Here is a 14,811-nt window from a genome sequence, read left to right as displayed (position 1 = left end):
GTGTGTTTTCAGCTGTTTTGAATATTTCGTTTATTGTTGGCAATCAAAAGGTTATATGTATTTTCGAGTGCTCAGTGAATTTTTACTTACAAAAAGCATGAATCAAAGAAATTGCATTAAATTTTGCTTGAAAAATAAAATAAAGTGCAGCCCCACATTCAAAAAGTTGTATGTAGCCTTTGGCAAATCTACTACAAGTTAAGACAAGAGTTTATGAGTGATGTAAATGTTTCAGAGAGGGTCTAGAAGATGTTGAAGATGGTGACCACTGTTGATGCCCTAGCACACCAATTATTGATGACAATGTGGAAGAAATAAAGAAAATGATTCCGGAAAATCGCCGAATCACCATCAGAGATGTTGCTGCTGATGTCTACATATCCTTTAGCTCATGCCAAGCGAGCTTTTGGAAATTATGGGCTTGATGAAATGTGTAGCAGCAAAGTTTGTCCCAAAATTGTTGACTTTCAACCAAAAATGACATCACACAGACATCATTCAGGAATTACTGGATGAAGTTGACAAAGATAAAAACTTCTAAAGAAGGTTAATAACAGGTGTTGAAACATGGATATACACATATGATGTTGAAATCAAGGCCTAGTTGCCCCATTGGCAACTGCCTTAAGAGCCAAGACCAATGAACTTTGACAAATTAGATCACATGTGAAGGTTCTTCTCACTGTTTTCTTTGATTACAATGGGACAGTACATCATGAGATCCTGCCTTATGGTTGTACGGTCAATAAGGACTACTACCTCAAAAAGTTCTGAGCTGTTTATGTAAAGCAGTCCGCAGAAAATGACCAAAATTGTGGCAAAACCATGTGTGGAAATTGTATCGTGATAATGCTGCGGTTCGTGCGTCAGTGCTTGTTTGTGCAAGCAAAACCTTTATGCTGCCTCAGCCACTGTATTCACTGGACATGGCTCCCTGTGACTTCTTTCTATTCCGAAGGCTGAAGAGAACTGTGAAAGGATATCATTTTGCTACCATTGATGATAAGCTAAAAACAGAAACACTGAAGGAGCTGAACACCATAATGAAAAATGAGTTCCAGAAGTGCTTCTGAAATTGGAAAAAGGACTGGCACAAGAGTGTTATATCTGAGGGGATTACTTTGAAAGGGACAGAGTTGATGTTGATGATAAATACATAAAGATACTTGAAGAAAAACAAAAATCCTGCTACTTTTTGATCACACCTTGTATGTGCTTCGCAGGCCTGGTATAGCCCTGCCTCACCTCAGAGGTTGTTTGTCTGTAGAAGAATCGCTGAGTTGTGTAACACTGTGCATCCTGCAGATCCCACAGGATCTGACGGTGCAAGCCACGCCGCTACACAGCGCTGCAGTCACAGGCATATACACTCCTGGAAATTGAAATAAGAACACCGTGAATTCATTGTCCCAGGAAGGGGAAACTTTATTGACACATTCCTGGGGTCAGATACATCACATGATCACACTGACAGAACCACGGGCACATAGACACAGGCAACAGAGCATGCACAATGTCGGCACTAGTACAGTGTATATCCACCTTTCGCAGCAATGCAGGCTGCTATTCTCCCATGGAGACGATCGTAGAGATGCTGGATGTAGTCCTGTGGAACGGCTTGCCATGCCATTTCCACCTGGCGCCTCAGTTGGACCAGCGTTCGTGCTGGACGTGCAGACCGCGTGAGACGACGCTTCATCCAGTCCCAAACATGCTCAATGGGGGACAGATCCGGAGATCTTGCTGGCCAGGGTAGTTGACTTACACCTTCTAGAGCACGTTGGGTGGCACGGGATACATGCGGACGTGCATTGTCCTGTTGGAACAGCAAGTTCCCTTGCCGGTCTAGGAATGGTACAACGATGGGTTCGATGACGGTTTGGATGTACCGTCCACTATTCAGTGTCCCCTCGACGATCACCAGTGGTGTACGGCCAGTGTAGGAGATCGCTCCCCACACCATGATGCCGGGTGTTGGCCCTGTGTGTCTCGGTCGTATGCAGTCCTGATTGTGGCGCTCACCTGCACGGCGCCAAACACGCATACGATCATCATTGGCACCAAGGCAGAAGCGACTCTCATCGCTGAAGACGACACGTCTCCATTCGTCCCTCCATTCACGCCTGTCGCGACACCACTGGAGGCGGGCTGCACGATGTTGGGGCGTGAGCGGAAGACGGCCTAATGGTGTGCGGGACCGTAGCCCAGCTTCATGGAGACGGTTGCGAATGGTCCTCGCCGATACCCCAGGAGCAACAGTGTCCCTAATTTGCTGGGAAGTGGCGGTGCGGTCCCCTACGGCACTGCGTAGGATCCTACGGTCTTGGCGTGCATCCGTGCGTCGCTGCGGTCCGGTCCCAGGTCGACGGGCACGTGCACCTTCTGCCGACCACTGGCGACAACATCGATGTACTGTGGAGACCTCACGCCCCACGTGTTGAGCAATTCGGCGGTACGTCCACCCGGCCTCCCGCATGCCCACTATATGCCCTCGCTCAAAGTCCGTCAACTGCACATACGGTTCATGTCCACGCTGTCGCTGCATGCTACCAGTGTTAAAGACTGCGATGGAGCTCCGTATGCCACGGCAAACTGGCTGACACTGACGGCGGCGGTGCACAAATGCTGCGCAGCTAGGGCCATTCGACGGCCAACACCGCGGTTCCTGGTGTGTCCGCTGTGCCGTGCGTGTGATCATTGCTTGTACAGCCCTCTCGCAGTGTCCGGAGCAAGTATGGTGGGTCTGACACACCGGTGTCAATGTGTTCTTTTTTCCATTTCCAGGAGTGTATTTGCAGTCACCTGTCCACATGAAACTGCGTTTTTAGTCTTCCACGGATTAGGTCATGTGTCCAACTATCGACAACCTTACAATCTCAGATCCAAACAACCAACAGCTGTCATGAGTTACAATATGGACCCAACACCTGCTGCTACTGCCCACCACAAGGTGTCGTCTCGTCCTTGCCATTAGCACCATATGACAATGAGTGGGTACCCAAAGAACCGGAATAACATTGCCATGGGCGGAGCTTGTGTGAAATGTGTTTCTGCCACTAGGAGTGTGTAGTACAACTCACTGCCAGTTCAGAGCCGCTTGTGTTGTCAACCTTGCCTGTCTGTTCATCTGCAGTGATTGTTTTTGCTAGCACTGTTTTGTTCTTGTTTCGTTTTTTATGATGACAAGTTCAAGTAAACAATATGCAGCTGTAAAATTTTGTTTTCTGTTCGGTAAAAATGCTGTTGAAACTGTTTTAATCTTCAAAATAGCTTGCCAAGGTGATGCTAGGGGAAAAGGTCAAGTGTACGAGTGGTTTGCTCTCTTTAAAAATGGCGACATGTTGAGCAATGACAAACCTGTTCTGGATGTCCATCAGCTGCCTGAATCGATGAAAATATTGGAAAAATTCTAGAGCTTGTGCTCACAGACTGTCAACAGACAATTGGTCAACTGTCAGAGATTAGTGGGTTATCTTGGAGCTCAGTTCAGCGAATTTTAACAGATGACTTGGGAATGAAAAGGGTTGCTGCCAAGTTTGTTTCTTGGTTTCTGACTGACAGTCAAAAGGAACATGAGTTGAAACATGTCGTGTTTTGAAACAAAGCTTGAAATTGATCCAGATTTTCTATCAAAGGACCTTACTGGAGATGAGTCGCAGTACTATGATTACGACACCAAAACAAAACAATAGCCAAGCCAATGGAAGATGTCATCATCATCATCGCCGCCGTCCAAGAAAATGTTGTCAAGTCAAATCAAACATTGAAACAATGCTGATTTGCTTTTTTGATTCCAAGGGCTTGTTCATCCCGAGTTTGTTCCCCCAGATCAGACCATCAATCAGACCTGTTATTTGAAGTTTTAAGAAGGTGGAGCAACAGTATTCGTCAAAAAAGACCCGATTTGTGGAAGACGGGAGACTGATTCTTCCACCACGACAATGCACCTGCACAAATAGCCATCTCCGTTAAACAGTTTTTGGCTAAAATGGCACAGTTCTGCTGCCCCACGCACCTTACTCACCTGACCTGGATCCATGTGCGTTTTTCTTATTTCAACACATGAAAAGGGGCATGAAAGGACACCGATTTGACAACACTGAATAAGTCAAGAGAAAAACAGATGAGGAGCTGAAACTTCCTGGCAGATTAAAACTGTGTGCCGGACCGAAACTCGAACTCGGGACCTTTGCCTTTCGCGGGCAAGTGCTTTACCAACTGAGCTACCCAAGCACGACTCATGCCCTGTCCTCACAGCTTTACTTCTGCCAATACCTCGTCTCCTACCTTCCAAACTTTACAGAAGCTCTCCTGCGAAACTTGCAGAACTAGCACTCCTGAAAGAAAGGATATTGTGGAGACATGGCTTAGCCACAGCCTGGGGGATGTTTCTAGAACGAAATTTTCACTATACAGCGGAGTGTGCGCTGATATGAAACTTCCTGGCAGATTAAAACTGTGTGCTGGACCGAGACTCGAACTCGGGACATTCCCCAGGCTGTGGCTAAGCCATGTCTCCCCAATATCCTTTCTTTCAGGAGTGCTAGTTCTGCAGGGTTTGCAGGAGAGCTTCTGTAAAGTTTGGAAGGTACGAGGCGAGATACTGGCAGAAGTAAAGCTGTGAGGACGGGGCGTGAGTCGTGCTTGGGTAGCTCAGTTGGTAGAGCACTTGCCCGCAAAAGGCAAAGGTCCCGAGTTCGAGTCTCAGTCTGGCACACAGTTTTGCCAGGAAGTTATGTTTGAGTGTTTCATTCAAATGGATAACCAGAAATACTGTACCATTTTATGAGTCTTTCTTATCCATACTGTATAGCCAGTGGAAATTCATCCCAAGTTATTGAAAAGATGTAACAAGTGTGCACTTTCATATTAAACAGTTAAGAAATGGGTGGTTCACATTAAAGGCACAGTACTTTTCTTGATCATTGTCGAGGATATCACAAAACGAGACCCACAGATCAAAACATACAGAGCTTCATTGCAAGCGTAATTGTCGTGATGTATATTTGACTATAATTGGAGACATGAACGATGGTGGTTGAGTTTTGGATTGTGCTGTGCATCTACATCGCGCATTTCTGACAGCTGAAAAACATTTAATAGACCATCTGACTTATGTACTACCACCTTCACATTAATTTCATTTCGTATAGCTTTGCAACGTCATGCCTAGGTATTTAATTAAGGTGACTCTGTCAAGTGGCACATCACTAATGCTGTATTCAAATATTGAAGGATTGTTTTTGTTACTCATCTGCATTAACCTAAATTTTTCTGCATTAAGAGCAAGTGGCCATTCATTGTGCCAACTAGAAATTACATCTAAATCATGTTGTACTCTCCTATAGCCACTAAACAATGACACCTTACCGATTACAGGAGTCACCGGTGCTTTTTTCCAGTCACTTGGGACTTTGTGATGGGTGAGAGATTCGTGATAAATGCAAGTTAAGTAAGGGGCAAGTGCTGTAGAACACTCTGTGTGAAATTGAATTGGTACTCAACCTGGATCTAGTAAATTATTTATTTTTAACTCTTCTCGTTGCTTCTCCAAACTAAGAATGCCTATTACTATGTCGTACATATGGGAGTCTGTACGACAGTCCAACAATGGTAGGTTTGTATAATTCTCCTGTGTGAATGATTTATTAAATGTGAAATTTAAAACTTCAATGTTCATTTTACTATCTTTTATTGCCTTACCAGGCTGATCAATAAGCGACTGGATAAAAGCCTTCGTCCATCTAAGTGATTTGTAGCGGCACCACAGTTTAAGATAGGAAAGTTAGATTTGGTGCAACATTCTGAGCACAAGTTACAGCCAGGTGCGGGCCGCATTGCAGTTACGCATACCAATGGTTGCGAAGTAGAATGGAGGCCACAGGGCCGTCGAACCGCTGAAAAGAGTAAATGCAACGGTACGCATGGCGCAAGTTACAAGCAAAAGGGGCCCACCGGCACAATCTGTGTGTGGTGAGTACGTGACACGGAGTGGCACGTTAGCAAAACAGGGGTGCATAGCCGAGCATAAATAGGTGCCGTTTTCTAACGAGAGTCATTCAAGTGTGACAACTATCCTGGACGGCGGGGTGTGTCGCGTGACCAGCTACACGCAGCAGCAGATGGGCCGCCAGTGTTCCAGTCCACAGTGGGTCGCCGGTTCGACGCTCTGAGGCCGACGTGGGGTCCACAGCCAGCCAGCGACAGGCCACTCCAAAGCTCGGCATCGTGGGCATTCGTCCTGGTTTCCATGTTCATTATAATTATCCGGGCTGTTATGCCGTGGTCGGTTGATGAATTCTGTGGTGATTCCCAACGTTTCGTCTCCGACTGCGGCAGACATCTTCAAGGGGGTCCGTAGCTCGATGGAAGGTCCGACACACACACTGGCTCGCTACTGACTGCCGCTAAATTCCGTGTCCTCGTGCCCCCGCGCCGCGGCGTGACGTCACATGTTTTGAAAACGTCAGTGCAATTGGCCGCTGTCCGTCGCCGTCGATCGCCGTTGCCATCACCCAGTAGTTGACGGGTGGTACACATCTTCTTTAACACCGGCATCCGTATACCGTTTAATTTCACGCCCTCCTCCTTTCGGTTGAAATTATTTGGGTGTTTAGCGATTGTAGAGCCTTTCGTGGTATCCGCTTGTGGCTGCTAGTACTTGCGTCTCCTCGAAACGAATATGGTGGTTCCCTGGCTGGAAAGCATGCTCCGCAACAGCTGATCGTTCCGTTTCTCCTCTTCCACAATTTCCCTTGTGCTCTTCCAAACGTTTAGAAACAGTTCTTTTGGTGGTACCCACATAAACATCACCACAGCTGCATGGGATCCTATACACTGCGTTAACGTGCGTTGAGGCAGCCACGCAGAAATCATACTGACGTACAGGCTACTGCAAAATCTAAGGTTTTCCTGCCATTTGTTAAAAATGTAACGGAAAGAATAGGGAGGATCTTGACGAAGCGGAATATTACCGTAATTTACAAGCCCACCAGGAAGATACAGGAATACCTTAAGCCTGCCAAGGATGCTCGCAGATCTTTGAAAAAAGCTGGAGTGTATAGGATCCCATGCAGTTGTGGTGATGTTTATGTGGGTACAACTAAAAGAACTGTTTCTAGCAGGCCGGAGTGGCCATGCGGTTCTAGGCGCTACAGTCTGGAACCAGGCTGCCGCTAGGGTCGCACGTTCAAATCCTGCCTCGGGCATGGATGTGTGCGATGTCCTTAGGTTAGTTAGGTTTAATTAGTTCTAAGTTCTAGGCGACTGATGACCTCAGACGTTAAGTCGCATAAAAAAATAAAAAAAAAAAAAACTGTTTCTAAACGTTTGGAAGAGCACAAGGGCAATTGTAGAAGAGGAGAAACGGAACTTTCAGCTGTTGTGGGGCATGCTTTCCAGCCAGGGAACCACAATATTCGTTTCGAGGAGACGCAAGTACTAACGGCCACGAGCGGATACTACGAAAGGCCCTACAGGGAGGCAATCGTAATCGCTAAACACCCAAATAATTTCAACCGAAAGGAGGAGGGCGTCAAATTAGACGGTATATGGATGCCGGTGTTAAAGAAGATGTGTACCACCCGTCCACTACTGGGTGATGGCAACGGCAATCGACAGCGATGGACAGCGGCCAATTGCACTGACGTTTTCAAAACATGTGACGTCACGTCGCGGCGCGAGGACACGGAATTTAGTGGCAGTCAGTAGCGAGCCAGTGTGTGTGTCGGACCTTCCATCGAGCTACGGACCCCCTCGAAGATGTCTCCCGCAGTCGGAGACGAAACGTTGGGAATCACCACAGAATTCATCAACCGACCACGGCATAACAGCCCGGATAATTATAATGGACATGATATCTCCGCCCGTGAAAGTTTACATTTTAGTGTCCTGGTTTCCGACACACACCGGAGGCATCCTGAGGCAAGGGCCACAGGTTCGGTCTCCGGATTGCGGGCGCTCGGGGTCGCCGCGATTTCAGCTACGCCAGCGAGGACGGAAGCAGCGGGCCGCTCGGCGGCTCCCAGCAGAGCAGCGCTGGGTCGACGGGGAAGAAGAGCGCCGAGCCGGCTATCGGCGCAGCCCTGACGACGCAGTCCTATGAGGCGGACACACAGCAGCGCGTTGCGCTGGGGCGGTGGCTCCAGCATTGCGGGACCCTGCGACGTGGACTAAGGTGAACTGTTGTGGAAGCAAATAAATCACTTGGAAAGGTCTCGCCGAATTTTAATACGGAACCTCCTATGCACCATCCACTACAGATTTTATGTAGGACCAGAATTTTATTGGGTTGTCGGCATGATCTTTCGCTAAGGTGCGATGGTGGTAGTTGTTATATGTTTCAGAGATCAGTCTTTTTGCAAATGCAGAACTTTCTACCAACTTTTGCCTGCCATCACTTTTGTGTGTCCTTTTCCTGTGCTGGGGATGCACAGTCTTTGCTTCCTGAGCATTTTCCGAATTCTGTTATTAAACCATGGTGGGTCTTTTCTTTACTTAACCCACTTACTTGGCATACAATTGTCCACAGCAAGATCCGCAATCGGTTTAAACTTTGCCCCTAATTCCTCCACATCCATCATATTGGAACTTAAAGGTGTCCACTCATTTTCTACGTGGGATGATTAAAACTGATTATTGCTCTTTCTAACAAAAGTACTCTCTTAGGCTTCTTGATGAACTTTAGTAACAATCATTACTATATGAATAAAATAGAAAGAAACATTCCACATGGGAAAAATATATTAAAAACAAAGATTCCATGACTTACCAAACGGGAAAGCGCTGGTAGACAGGCACAATAAAAAAACACACAAACACACACACAAAATTTCAAGCTTTCGCAACCCACGGTTGCTTCGTCAGGATAGAGGGAAGGAGAGGGAAAGATGAAAGGATGTGGGTTTTAAGAAAGAGGGTAAGGCGTCATTCCAATCCCGGGAACAGAAAGACTTACCTTAGGGGGGAAAAAAAGGACAGGTATACACTTGCACACACACATATCCATCCACACATATACAGACACAAGTGATGTCTGCTTGTGTCCTGCTTGTGTCTGTATATGTGTGGATGGATATGTGTGTGTGTGCGCGCGAGTGTATACCTGTCCTTTTTTTCCCCTAAGGTAAGTCTTTCCGCTCCCGGGATTGGAATGACTCCTTACCCTCTCCCTTAAAACCCACATCCTTTCATCTTTCCCTCTCCTTCCCTCTATCCTGACAAAGCAACTGTGGGTTGCGAAAGCTTGAAATTTTGTGTGTGTGTTTTTTATTGTGTCTATCTACCAGCGCTTTCCCGTTTGGTAAGTCATGGAATCTTTGTTTTTAATATATTTTTCTCATTACTATATGACATCAACATCACTAATCCCTGTCTCTATACCGACACTTTTGATAATTTCAGGCCTGTTTGTAGCTACAGTGTATAAAACATTTCCATTATGTGTGGGCTATTGAACTAGCTACTCAAGACAGTTTTTGGAAAATGTGTTCAAAACCACTTCATGAGACTGCCTATCCATACCACCTACAACAAATTCCTAGACATCCCAGCCAATACTTGGTAGGTTAAAGTCATGTCCAACTAATATTGCATGATATGGGTGTATCTCATTACTGGGCAAAGAGTTTCTTTGAATGTTTCTAAAACAGTTACGGTGAATTGGGTGGTTGGTAAAAACATCCAATAATTAATTTGAGTTCATCTAGACCTGTCAGTCATTTCCAGACAACTTCACTGCTAGACTCAATCGCCTCCTACAGCATCTAATCTGGTTTTAAATGTACAATAAGTATTTTGGCTTTTTCACGTAAGTTTTCAGCCAACTCTTGATTCTGAGAATAATTTGAGAATGACAACTTTCCTAGGGGGGGGGGGGGGGGGCAATAAATCCAGGAATTTTGTGACAAATACTGGGTGATCAAAAAGTCAGTATAAATTTGAAAACTGAATAAATCATGGAATAATGTAGATAGAGAGGTACAAATTGCCACACATGCTTGAAATGACATGGGATTTTATTAGAACCAAAAAAATACAAAAGTTCAAAAAATGTCTGACAGATGGCGCTTCGTCTGATCAGAATAGCAATAATTAGCAATACAAAGCAAAGATGATGTTCTTTAGAGGAAATGCTCAATATGTCCACCATCATTCCTCAACAATAGCTGTAGTCCAGGAGCAATGTTGTGAACAGCACTGTAAGGCATGGAGTTATGGTGAGACATTGGCGTCGGATGTTGTCTTTCAGCATCCCTAGAGATGTCGGTCGATCACGATACACTTGCGACTTCAGGTAACCCCAAAGCCAATAATCACACGGACTGAGGTCTGGGGACCTGGGAGAAAGTGGTGGCTGAGCACACGATTATCACCAAATGACGCGTGCAAGAGATCTTTCACGCGTCTAGCAATATGGGGTGGAACGCCATCCTGCATGAACATCGTACGTTCCACCAGGTGTTTATCAGCCAGGCTGCAGATGATGCAATTCTGTAACATATCGGCATACCTCTCACCCATCACGGTAGCAGTTACAAAACCAGAATCACGCATTTCCTCGAAAAAAAAAGGCCCGATAACAGTAGATGTGGTAAATCCAACCCATACCGTGACTTTCTCGTCGTGCAATGGAGTTTCCACGACAGTTCTAGGATTTTCGGTAGCCCAAATTCTGCAGTTGTGGGCGACGACAGACCCTCGGAGCGTGAAATGAGCTTCATCGGTCCGCAACACGTTACTCAACCAATCGTCATCTTCCACCATCTTTTGAAACGCCCACAATGCAAATGCCCTCCACTTCACTAAATCGCCAGGTAACAGTTCATGATGCCGACGGATTTTGTACGGATAGCATCGGAGGGTACGCCTCAGTGCTAACCAAACAGTAGTGTATATGGAATGCCGGTGCGACATGCAACTGCACAAGCGCTGACTTCCCCGTGCATAGACAAAACCGCTACAGTCTCCATTTCTTCATGAACTGTCTCAGCAGCATTACGCCTTGTGCTCGGTCAGCCACTACGGGGTCTACCGTCTAAACAACCTGTGGCTTCGAACTTTGAAATTATTCTCGCCACAGCTGCATTTGTCAACGGGCCTTTACCCATTTGAATCCCCTTCTTATGGCGATAGGATCGTAACGCTGAACTAGCACATTCCCCATTCTGATAATACAGCTTCACTAAAAGTGCCTTTTCAGGTAACGTCAACATGCTGTGACTACTGGTGCATCTGATTCATTACAGCTCCTTTTATACACGATTGTCATGCACAGTCACTGACGTGTTGCTGCCCAGCGCCATCTGTCGGACATTTTGTGAACTTTGTTTTTTTTTTTTTTCTTTCTTTCTTTTTTTTTTTTTTTTTTCTTTTGGTTCTAATGAAACCCCAAGTCATTCCAAGTATGTGTGTCAATTTTTACCTCTGTATCTACATTACTCCGTGGTTTATTAAGTTTTCAAATTTATACTGATTTTTTGATCACCCAGTACTTTGACAGTTTATTGTGTAAAAAAATTTTGACAGTTGAAGCGTCTTTACTTTGTACACAATCTGATTTAGCTGTCTGTAGATCAACTGGCAAATGTTCGCCCCACAACCTCAAACTACCACCTAGACTAAAAATCTCCCATGTGCACTTCGCAAGTACTCTGCTACCGGAGTAGCTGCTTCCTTTGTGTAGTGCACCCGTGAACAATGGGGAGGCCCTTCTCTTGGCTTTATACTAAAGGACCCCTATCAACTCTGGGTACTATGCTGCACACTGCGAGTTTTGCTTGCATCCCAGATGCAGAGTTAGTGGGTTCACCAGTTCTGCCAGTGTCCTGTACGAAATGAGGATGGACTCAGAACCCAACCAAAAGACATCATTGGTGCTGACATGAACCACAACTTGCATACAAATGCAGCTGGCAACCTTGATAGCTGCAGGCAGGGCCGCCTCCGCATCTCAGATGAGGATACTTCCCCCCCCCCCCCCCCTTTCCTGGACAGACATACCGAGCACACGTTGAACTTCTTTACAGCCCTGCAGGCTATTTGCCAAAGGGGTTTCATAATGTACCTAACATTTGAGTTTCAGATAACTAACAAACCACTGTTCCTGTGTGCCTGTTCAGACCTTGCTGAAGAAGTGGCCGAGGCAAGAGAGCAAACCTCCACATTCACTCTCTGCCTCGAGTGATGCAAACGTGTTACAGCGCACCACTCACACTGTAGTGAGGGTGGACCCAGTGCCAAATACACTGCGAGGTGATTCGACAGCAGAGCTGGTGGGCGAAACGGGCGACACCCGAGTTGCCTCGTGTAGTGCACCAGATTTTCTGCCACCGTCACATTCCGAGGCAGCAGCCTGAAGGCAGATGACCGTGGCCAAAAGTGTATTCAGTTGTTCACGAATTGTGGCCAACTCCTCCTGCATCCGCACACAGTTATGCACATGTCCTATCCACCCTAGCCATCCTGAAGACAGACGTTGACTGTGGATATTGTGTCACAGACACAGTCCCTTTGACTGTTCAGAGATGTCACTAAACCTACCCAAAGATGTAAAAAAATTTAAATATTAATTATATGAACACATTGGAAAGCTAAGTACAGGGCTATTACAAATGATTGAAGCGATTTCATAAATTCACTGTAGCTCCATTCATTGACATATGGTCACGACACACTACAGACACGTAGAAAAACTCATAAAGTTTTGTTCGGCTGAAGCCGCAATTCAGGTTTCTGCCGCCAGAGCGCTCGAGAGCGCAGTGAGACAAAATCGCGACAGGAGCCGAGAAAGCGTATGTTGTGCTTGAAATGCACTCACATCAGACAGTCATAACAGTGCAACGACACTTCAGGACAAAGTTCAACAAAGATCCACCAACTGCTAACTCCATTCGGTGATGGTATGCGCAGTTTAAAGCTTGTGGATGCCTCTGTAATGGGAAATCAACGGGTCGGCCTGCAGTGAGCGAAGAAACGTTTGAACGCATGCGGGCAAGTTTCGCGCGTGGCTCATGACACAACTGGAGACCGACAGCGCCGACTTCATCTTTCAACAGGATGGTGCTCCACCGCACTTCCATCATGATGTTCGGCATTTCTTAAACAGGAGATTGGAAAACTGATGGATTGGTCGTGGTGGAGATCATGATCAGCAATTCATGTCATGGCCTCCACGCTCTCCCGACTTAACCCCATGCGATTTCTTTCTGTGGGGTTATGTGAAAAAATCAGTTTTTAAACCTCCTCTACCAAGAAACGTGCCAGAACTGCGAGCTCACATCAACGATGCTTTCGAACTCATTGATGGGGACATGCTGCGCCGAGTGTGGGAGGAACTTGATTATCGGCTTGATGCCTGCCGAATCACTAAAAGGGCACATATCGAACATTTGTGAATGCCTAAAAAAACTTTTTGAGTTTTTGTATGTGTGTGCAAAGCATTGTGAAAATATCTCAAACAATAAAGTTATTTTAGAGCTGTGAAATCGCTTCAATCATTTGTAATAACCCTGTATATAACTTGCTAATCTTCTGGTGTACCACCAACAGAACCAAGTGTCTCAGAGGGCTGTGTAGCTGGCCATTCAAAACCAAAAAATGACAACTGCACTACAGAATTTGAAAAATTTACACTTCACAGTTACTGAAATGTGAGACTACAGACACATGCAAAGAATTAATGAATTAATCTGTGAAAGCACACAGAAAAAAATTTATAAACACACATCAAAAAAAGTTTTGCATCATCCTGGTTCCCAGCACTCCTGAAGATAGACATTGACTGTGGATATTGTATCACAGACACAGTCCCTTTGACTGTTTGGAGATGTCAGTAAACCCACCCAAAGACGTAAACAACCATGCATGAGCAGCGCCTATTAGACGGAGGGCGCCTGACAGCTGATCAGTTCCAGTCATTCCACCAGGAAGGAGGTACACAGCTCGTGTCGTCTGTAGTTTCTACCGTGCCTAGATGGTCAATACTGCGGTTTGATCGTGTCCGCATTATTACTTTGTGCCAGGAAGGGCTCTCAACAAGGGAACAGTTCAGGTGTCTCGGAATGAACCATAGCAATGTTGTTGGGACTTGGAGGGGAGACGGAGAGACGGGAACTGTCGATGACATGCCTCACTCAGGCTGCCCGAGGGCTACTACTACAGTGGATGACTGCTTCCTATAGATTATGGCTCGGAGGAACCCTGACAACCTCGTCACCATGCTGAATAATGCTTTTCATGCAGCCACATGACGTCTTGTTACGACTCAAACTGTGCGCACGAGGCTGCATGATGCGCAACTTCACTCTCAACCTCCAGGGCGATGTCCATCTATACAACCACAACACCGTGCATTGTGGTACAGATGGGCCCAACAACATGCTGAATGGACCGCTCAGGATTGACATCACATTCTCTTCACTGACGAGTGTCACATATGCCTTATGCCTTCAACCAGACAATCGTTATAGACGTGTTTGGAGGCAACCCGGTCAGCCTGAATGCCTTAGACACATTGTCCAGCGAGTGCATCAAGGTGGAGGTTCCCTGTCATTCTGGGGTGGCATTATGTGGGGCCAACGTATGCTACTGGTGGTCATGGAAGGCGACGTAACGGCTGTACGATACGTGAATGCCATCCTCCGATCGATAGTGTAACCATATCGGCAGCATATTGGTGAGGCATTTGTCTTCACGGACGACAATTAGCAACCCAATTGTGCACATCTTGTGAATGACTTTCTTCAGGATAACGACATTGCTTGACTAGATTGGCCAGCACCTTCTCCAGACATGAACCCTATCAAACATGCC

This window comes from Schistocerca cancellata, chromosome 11 (assembly GCF_023864275.1).
Source record: "Schistocerca cancellata isolate TAMUIC-IGC-003103 chromosome 11, iqSchCanc2.1, whole genome shotgun sequence".
NCBI lineage: Eukaryota > Metazoa > Arthropoda > Insecta > Orthoptera > Acrididae > Schistocerca > Schistocerca cancellata.
Note: the sequence above shows the minus strand (reverse complement) of the source record.